General features: G+C 39.4%; 1 non-coding gene and 1 pseudogene across 1 annotated transcript; both read right to left on the bottom strand.

Annotated features, from left to right (window-relative positions):
- Positions 1–565: 565 nt before the first annotated feature.
- On the bottom strand, positions 566–696 carry LOC111725193. Its single transcript, XR_002773319.1, has one exon. It is a non-coding gene; the product is annotated as a small nucleolar RNA SNORA16B/SNORA16A family (small nucleolar RNA).
- A 4,740-nt stretch (positions 697–5,436) lies between these two features.
- LOC100959743 lies at positions 5,437–5,922 on the bottom strand (annotated as a pseudogene).
- Between the last annotated feature and the right edge of the window lie 3,731 nt (positions 5,923–9,653).

The following is a 9,653-nucleotide window of genomic DNA, read 5'->3' as shown; positions in this document are numbered from 1 at the left end:
CTAGGTCATATGACACTTTATAAGAACTTGTCACCTTGTTTTCTGAAGCAGTAAGATGCTCCTACTGCCTGTGAGTATGTATGAGAGCTCCAGTTGCTCTCCAAGCAACACTGAGCATTGGCAGATTTTTTTTTTTAAATTCCAGAGTCTTTTATTGGTCAATATCAGATACATACAGAACCACCAAAAAACAAAGATCGGGGCTTGGAATGCAGTTTCCACCTAAAATAACTTTTTGCCTGCCTCTTCCCATGGAAGTTCTCTCCCGACTCAGTAGTGCCATAATCCCAGGTGAGGGCAGCTTTACTGGCAACCTTTAAAGCACAGCCCCTGAAACATGCAGTTCTCCTCAGTATCAGATTCTGCCAGGAAACTTGGGGGTAACCCAGGTGTCCTGAGATTGTTCTGTTTCATCACTGTCATGACCCCTGGAGTCTTCACTCTCCAGAAAAATCAACCCCAGCCATCTTGGAGTCTTCATCTGACACAGCTTTCTACTGGTTTGTGGGAACATGGCAAGCCCAGTGAAGATCTCTGGCTATACCCGAGAAATGGCAGGTACAAAAACTGCATTTTCCTAAAATGTTGGAGATCGGTTATAGCAAACAGAACCGGGACTGTCAAGGGAAACTGTCACTCTAGGCTCCTTTTTGATCACAGCAGATATGTGGAATGTCACCCTTTTTGATCTCAGTCACTCTAAAGGATGTGAAATAGCGCATTATTATGGTTTAAATTTTCATTTTCCTGATGATTAAAGATTTTGAGCATTTTTTAATGGATTTATTGGCCATTTGCTTATATATTCTTTTGTGAGCTATCGGTTCAAATCTTTTGCCCATTTTCTATTCAGTTGACTTTTACTACTGAGTTGTAAGAGCTCTTTATCCACTTAAGGTACAATCATAGCACGTATACATGTCTGTCTGTCTGTGTATATACATACATATGTATATGTATATATGTACACACATGTACAGACATACATATATGCATGTATATATTTGGGGGTATTTTAAAGGGATAGTCACTCCCACGGAGGCTGGAGGACTTGTCCAGGCTATTAACATGTATATAAAGGGGTTTTTCTGTAACCATCAGGGCAGCCCCCTGAGCCATTAGAACACGTAGCAGAAGAAGGTCTCAGTCTAAAGCAAGTAGTCGGTCTAGAGGTCAGGTGGCAGAGACCTTTCACTGACACTGCTACTGACTCATGAGCTTCTATCAGGAAAATTGCTTCTATGTCACAGTTGACTCCTCTATAAAATAGCACAAAACTCCTCCTTATAAAACTCCTCTATAAAACACTATCAAGCCTGAGAGGCTGAGGCATGATTAAACTGCATTTGACGTCACTGAGTAAGCTCATTTATGTGATGATTAAAAGACAGCTATGTTTTACTGGTTTTATTTTTATTTCTTGTTTAGTCATCATTAAACCACAGAGCATTTTGTATTTTTTAAGAACTATGTCATGTGTCTTTTAAAAAACCATTTCAGATTAATATGATGGTACAAACACTTAGGTTACAATGTTTGTGTTTGGTAGGTGAAGTCCCTGTTGTAGTTGGGCCCCTCACCCAGGAGGTGTGACATTTACCCGTACATTGTGCCTGTTAGTAAGAGCACACAAGACTTTATGTGCCTTAATCATCCTTCGTAGAAATATGATTAGGTAGAATAACCTGGGAGAGGAAGGAAGAGGAAGAAGGGGACAGAGCAAGAAAGAAGTTGGGAGGAGTCCTCAAGGAGCTATGTGACTTAGGGAAATCACAGGGTACGTCAGAACTGAAGGGGAGGGCAGGCTGTGACCCGGAAATTTTAACCTTCTCTGTGGGAATGAATACTACCCTTGTCTTCCTGAAGCCTTGATGACATCACCGTACAGTAGCTGACATCATCCTACAGTAGCTGATTGAGAAGTTCAGCTTCCTTGGGAGGGGAGATGGGGGGGGTCTGAAGACCCTTCTACTATCTATGTCCCACTCCTGAAGCTTGGCACCAATGGTTCCATTGCTTTAAATAACCATTAAATCGAGTACTAATTTTAGTTGCCATTTTTTTTCTATTTTTCCCCATTCACCATGACCCTCATTTCCTTCCCTCCTCCCTTCTCTCTGCTCCCTCATTCCCCTACCCGCCACCTTGTATTAACTCATCTACTGCCTTCATATTAGAATTGAGTACATTGGATTCTTGCTTATCCATCCTTGTGATGCTTTACTAAGAAGAATGTGTTCCACCTCAATCCAGGGCTTTTTTTTTTTTTTTTTTTGACACAGAATCTCACTCTACCCTTTAGAATTCTCCTTCACATGCCTTCTCAAACAGCCGCTCCCCTTAGGCTCCTCCCTTCTTAGATAGAATCATAGTAACATCTGGTTTTAGTACTTACTAGTTAGTACCTATTCTAATAGCTTCTTATGTGGTTACGGTCACCACCAAAATCTCTGTCCCTTCAGATAATATTAACCAGAGTTTATTTGGTTCTTACTAAATCTAAGTCATTGTTCTAAGTGCTCCATATGATTTATATCGTGTAACATATTATACATTAGTTCCCATAACAACTCTATGTGGCAGATAATATTAGTGTACCCTATATACAGATGGGGACAATGTAGGCCCAGTAAATGTCCCAAAGTCACACTTTTAGGAAGTGGTGGGCTGGGATTCAAGCCCAGGTGGTCTGTTTTCAGAGTCTTTAGCCTACTATAATATCCTGCCTTCCCCAAACAGAGTGTTCTTTTTTTAAAATTTACTTTTCCTTTTATATTTTATTAAAATATACAATAGTGATCAATATTAAACATTTTAATATTCAGAAATATAAAGCCACAGTTAACAAAGCATTAAGTATTTCAATGAAGACTTAATATGTTAGAAAGGCATAACTAGTAAAATATAAGTATTTAGGAATTGAAATTGAACATTAGAATTTTTAACTATATACTTAAACTCAGCATTAATACTTTGGAAAAGTTACTAGTAAGCAACAGCTACTGCAGGAGAGACTTTCCAGACATAGCTTTCTATAAATTCTTAAAAGGATTGTTCAATATCGTTGTATGGCACACGTGTGATCCAATAAATGTGGTACTACAGAGTTTCTTAAAAACTGAATGTTTTAACTTTAAGTATTATATAACAGCACAAAGTTTCTTAAAAATTGAATGTTTTAACTTTAAATACTATATCACAGTACAGATTCATTTTACTTTATTTCCACATACACCCTTACAGGATACATTAGAACACATTAGCTCATATAGATTGCCCGACAATCACACAAAATCATCTCCCCACCTCCCAGTATTTGAAGACCAAACCACACTATATATCATGGCACTGAATATTTAGACCTGGGGCTTCAACTCTATTTTCTTTGGTAAACATTTTAATGATTGCCAAACTTTCCGCTTATGAGATTAATACAGATAGTTCATTAAGGATAACATGCATGTGTTTAAAGTGAAATATTACTCAAAATGCTCGTAGCCACATTTTGTCTAGATGAGATAAAACAAGTTTTGGACATGAAGGAGTTATATCAAGATCACACATAGAATGAAAATAAAACAGAAGAATGAGGAATGAGAACAGAAAAAAAATACCATCATAAAGGTACTGGCTCTGAAATGTTCTATTATTATACAAGATACTCAGTGACCAAGCTGAGGATATTTTCTTCTGTATGTATGCCAGCACTCTATTTCCTCTGTGAAATTCTGCATACTCGATGAGTAGTCATTTGATACACAGGGACATTAAAATAGTCATGACGTGGCTATGAAAGAAATACATATATTCTTACACACAGGACACAAACTGACACAGATACAATCAGATTTTCAGAACATTTAGTTCACGGTACCTAAAGTTACCTAAAGCTCACGTTTTTGTTTGCTTTTTATGCTTTGGTTTATGACTGAATATTTAACTTCTAGACAATGACTTAGGAGTTCAGATTCATCCTTTATAACTTTACTGTATATGATGATAAACCAAATGACATGTCCTCTGAAAATCCTACAAAATACTGAAGCACTGTATTGACTACACATATTCTGTAAGGTTTTCAGGGTAAGTTATCTGGTCAATACCAAGTTAATTGACAATCCAATTAGAATACTCCCTTCCACCAGTATTGACATCCATCAGGATTTTATTACACAAAACAGAGATCCTACAGAAAAAAAAATCTTTCCCAAGAAAAAGTGGGAAGGTAGTCTCCCATCTGGTACTTTAAGTAGCAAAGAAAGTTTTTAACTGTTCACTTAGAACTACAAAAACAAAAATACACAGAGAATGTGACTTTGAGACTAAGGATATTACTTTTTAAAAGATCTTCAAGATAGATTTTAAGGAATTCTCCAAATAGATTTGTGGGGACAAACTAAGCCATTGTTCTAAGCACTCCATATGATTTATATCATATAACATATTATACATTAGTTCCCATAACAATGTCTAAGCCAAAAAATGTATCAAAGAAGATGTTCTTCCATGATCAGGAAGAAAATGTAGCCTGAAGTAAGGTTTTTACAGTGACCCTATGGTGTACAGATGATCTTCTAGAGGCTCCAAGAGTTCTCTGAAATTAGAAGCAAAATTATGTACAAACTTTCCTGGGGAGAGGGCCCAACACCCTTGAGACTCTCAAAGGGATTATATACCCTACGAGAAGGCTTGTGACTCCGAAAGTTTACAACTGCTTATTCAAGCATTTTTTTCTTTTGTTTTGTTTACGGTTTTTGGCCGGGGCTGGGTTTGAACCCCCCACCTCCGGCATATGGGGTTGGCGCCCTACTCCTTTGGGCCACAGGCGCTGCTCTATTTGAGCATTTTTAATGCATCCTCATTTTAATCTTCGTTCAAGTTGGAACACTAAAATGTGGAGCTACAAAATCATGTAAAGTGTTCCAAAAAATGTAACAGATTCCTAGACTTATACAACCATTAAATACAACACTATCTGAGGAGAAATTCCCTTAGTCTTTAATCCTCAAATAATGTCTAAACATTTTTGAGAGACAGTTGCCCTTTGTCTTCCTTACTCAGAATAAATTATAAGTGGAATGAAGTAGCAAGTTAAAATATTAATAATAAACTCCCAAAGGCTTTGTGTTCTTACAGAAGCTCCCATTTTCATAGGAAATTTCTTCTGTATCAATGGCCTTAGCGAGTCACAGTATTTTTGTCAATGAACCTCTGAACCTATTTCAGTATTCAAGTTAAAAAAAAAATGAGAAGTGAAATTCCCTATGAAAATATCAGTTTAATGAAGTTATTGGGACTATCCTTTGGGATTTGATATAATTATAGACTTTTCAAGTAATGACCAAATATAACAACAAACTTGACAAAACCACAATTACAAACTGAATTCAAATATCCTACTACACTGTGACGCGTGTCAGCGGGCCAGCACGTCGTCTAGTACGTTTTCTTACAGCCAATGAAGCTCTTGCCGTGACACATACTCTCTGTTTTTTCCTGCAGTAGGTCGGCCTGCTGGATGGCTGTAAGGACATTTTTCTTGGATGTTTCCTGAACTTCCCCTCCCAAAAGAAACTCATCTAAAATAAAATAAGCCTTCTCAAACTTAAAGATGATATCCAGTTCACTCACACTGCCAAAACACTTGTCAAGTAATTCCACGTAACGATGAATTATTTCCAGGGTAATTAGTTCATTGTCCTGATCCTCAGTAGCACAGCAAAAATACAGACTGGCGTATGTTTTGTAAACAATCTTCAGATCTCGCCACTCGAGAAAGCCGCACATTTTAGGTTTCCGGGCTAACACGGTCTGAACGAGTTCCGTGGTAATCTTTTTCTTCTCTTTGTCGGGTAGCGGGACGTACCATTTCTGCAGCCGAAGCTTGCCCTGGCGGCTAAAAAGCAGCATCACCTGCATGGTGGCGGCGGCGGTTGGGGGAAGCCCCTGTCGCCGGCTGGGACAGCAAAGCTGTGTCGCCGTGGGGAGGGACCGGGTTGGCGGAGCGCTTTGGCAGTTTCTAACTTAGCAATTCAATCAAGTAAAAGGGTAAGGAGGAGTACTTTTTCTAACTCCTTTCTGAGACTCACCATGATTTATTTAATCGTGTTCATGTTTAACGCGGGCTCTTGTAGAAAAATCCAGCTTCCTCTGTTTCCCATATAGCTGTTATAAAGTCAGTTAAAAACACTTCATTTGGCTCTGAGTTCCAAGCGGAAAAGTGGAGAGTAGAAACACTAACTTTCCATCAGGGAATCCATCTCCATTTGGCTGGGACGACTGGCTGGGACCAAATGGCATCCTTTCTACACATTTTTTCTCTTTTTGAATTTGTTTTCTCTACCAGGAAAGTGATCGTTTTGGGAACTGTGAAGTATTAAAGGAAAAATATATTCGAATTATCATGAAGTCACGGGAGAAGGCATGAGAGCTGTCAGCAATGGCTGTGTTTGCTGTTTCCAACGATGCCTGATTGTTTTCAGTCTGAGTTGTTTAATAAAATTGATGTGTGTGTGTGTGTGCGTGTGTGCGCTCGTGTGTGCGTGCAGGACTTCTCAAAGTGAGGGTCGTATTCACTTAATCCCCTAAAGTTCACTGAGACACGTTGGTAGCCCAGGGTGCAGCCTTCAGGAGCATCAAGCCAAGGATCCCCAGCCCACTAGAGTCCAGTGGGATTCTGGTGGCTACTCTGGGCACTCCGTAGGGAATTACTGTCATGGCTGACCCAGGGCTTTCTGTCCCTTTCGCCTGAAGTGCCTTCCCCCCTGCTACATAAGCCCCATCTTTTCTGAGGCTTCATGGAACTGAAGTGCTGGCTTGAATGACTTCTCTTTGGGTTACGGACTGAGTGATTCCCCCAATCCACAGCAGCAGCCGGGCCAGTGCTTCTCTCTGTCTCAGATCTACGCCCTGCCTAGCGCTGCTACCTTGCTTGAACCAGAGGAAGTATCCCTCCGCAGGAACTAAGACCCAGAAAAGGGGAGCTATGGTCACGTCAGGGGTAACCAAGAGGGAGTTTCCTCTTATAATCAACAACAAGCTGATCGCCTATGCCTGGAGGACAGGCTGTTAGTCAGCACTCCTCAATCGTGGGTAGGGGCCTGGCATGGTCATTAAGTGCCCCTGCCTCGTATCACCCCAGCTTCCTGTAACCTTTGCTCCATTCTTGACATTTATAACAGGCTTCTTTTTTTTTCTTTTCCAGCTTAGATAAGGACCTATGACAGACAGGTGTATTCCTAAGCAAAGTTATTTTTTGAAAAAGATAAGTAGTTAATCCATGGGAAACCTATGTAACATACTCAAAAAAAGGAATTGAAATGCGGCAGTGTTTTCTACCTATGTTTATATTTTGAAGTTAGAGATGAATGACTTGAACGAGAAGCTGAAGATCATTGCCTTCACCGAGTTAGAAGCACAAATGATTATCTTCTTAGGCTTCTGCACTCAGCATCAGACAAGGCAAGAGAGACTCAACGTGGGTCAGTGCTTATCCTTTGTGCAGTAAGACTCAGAACCAGAGAACAGTTGGGGAAACCAACTTAACTGACATCTGCATCTTATAATCTGATCACGCAGCTGTTTGGAAGTAAAAGCAACACACACACGAACGGAGCACGGTCTTCCCATATACCCTACAAACTTCCAACTTCACTGTTGTTCTTTTCCTATACTGGCAGGCCCCCAGTTACAAACATCCAACTCACGTATGACTTGCACTTACAAATGGAGATGATTATAGTAAGTCCCTGACTTAACAAACATCCGACTTGCACTTACAAACGGAGGTTATTACAGGTAGTAGGTAAATGTACTGTAATACATTTAATGTAATAACTGTAATACATTTAATGTAATAACTGTAATACAATTAATACATGTAATGTACCTGTTCCAACTTATATACAAATCCAACTTAAGAACGAATTACAGAACTGATCTTGTTTGTAATCCAGGGACCGCCCATGCAAATGTGCCCAAGGAAAATATTTTAGGTGCCAGTCAGGCCTATGAATACAGAGGCAGTGGCCTGTAGGAAGAGATACATGTTTTATTGCTGCTAAAAATAAATACAGCAAGCTGCACCTCAAGATGACTGGGAACCAAGGAGTCTAATCAGCTCAATGTTCTCTAATAAAAGCTAATTACTTCCTTCTCTTTAATTGCTTATTTATTTTTGTAGCCCTCATTTATTACTAAGGGTTGAATGTAAAAAATGTCACGGGGCTTAGCTGGTAGAATGTGCCCCATGAATTAAGATGGTTTGAACAGAAAAATCTTTCTAATGAAGACCTGAGAGAAAAATGTGTCTGAGACATGGGGAGGCACAACCAGCAGCTTCCAGATTCCAGAAGGGGGCATTTGTATACTTTTTAGCTTATTACTGAGTAATTTGAATACAGTTGCAAAAGCTAAAGGCTTCGTTTTTCTGGGAGTGGGAAGTGGTACTGCTTTTGACAAAACTCTGAATTATCTTTGATCCTCTTACTACTGGCTGAGAAATTGGGTGTGCTTTTCAACGGAATCAAAGTGTACATATTAAAATATTAAGACACTAGTATTTTTTTCTTTTTCAGCTGTGGAATCTTCTTGTCACATTTATACTGTGTTGCTTCCAAAGAAACATCCATGGAAAGTCAAAGATGTAGGGAGACCACAGTTACACACATCAAAACAGGCATACAGAATTACTACCGTGTATTTTTAGTATCTTCAGAAAATTTATTGTGCTTGGTAGATTTCAACAGTATGTAGCAGAAGGCTACTATGGGCTAATCATTCCTCTGTGAAGAAACTCATAGTAGATCACAATTTCTAGAGCTGAAAGTCTGAAGCACCACTGTAGCATTCTTCTGTGAGACTTGGGTGGGAGAGTGGCTGGAGCTCCTATGTAACCTGGATGTCTGTTCCATTTTAATTATGCCTATATGAGGCTAGAGAAGAACAAAGAGAGAAATTAAATGAACAAACAACATCTAATAAGGAAAGATGAAAGGAGTTGGGATGAATGGTCACAGAAGAGAAGGCTGAAGAGGAAGTTCAATTTTACAAAGCCTCTACTATTTTGTTGTGAATTGCAGTTAACCACTTTATCTTTGCAGAACTGTGTGTCTCCTCAAAGCCATGCAGAAACCATCTTCCTCTCTATAGCAGTAAGGAGTCACGACATGATTACTGAGCTATATTGTGTCAGGAAGTGCCAAGAATGATGGGGTCTTAATGTGCAAGAGTTGAGTTAATGATTTTTGTAGTGACTGAATGGATTTCAATGTCTGAGTGTCAGATGTTTCATGTCCATTATCATCATTATTGCTAGGTGACTGCTAAATGCATGGCCTTTGGGGAATATCACACTGGTATTCAGTGAATAGAGTTTTGTTTCTGTTTTGTTCTCCTGTATCCATGGGAGTTGGCTATAGGACCCACTCTCCTCCCATGAATACCAAAATCCACAGATGCTCAGGTCGCTGCCATAAAATAGCACAGTATTTGCATGGATTCCACACACATCCTTCTATGTACTTTAAGTCATCTCTAGATTTCTTTTTTTTATTATTAGATCATAATTGTGTACATTAATTCTATCATAGGATACAGTGTGTTGCTTCCATATGCAGTTTGGAAAACTCTCATCCAACTGGCTAACATAGCCA

The sequence above is a fragment of the Otolemur garnettii genome, unplaced genomic scaffold (assembly GCF_000181295.1).
Source record: "Otolemur garnettii isolate 467f Iridium unplaced genomic scaffold, OtoGar3 scaffold00032, whole genome shotgun sequence".
Lineage (NCBI taxonomy): Eukaryota > Metazoa > Chordata > Mammalia > Primates > Galagidae > Otolemur > Otolemur garnettii.
This window is presented reverse-complemented; position numbering and strand designations above follow the sequence as displayed.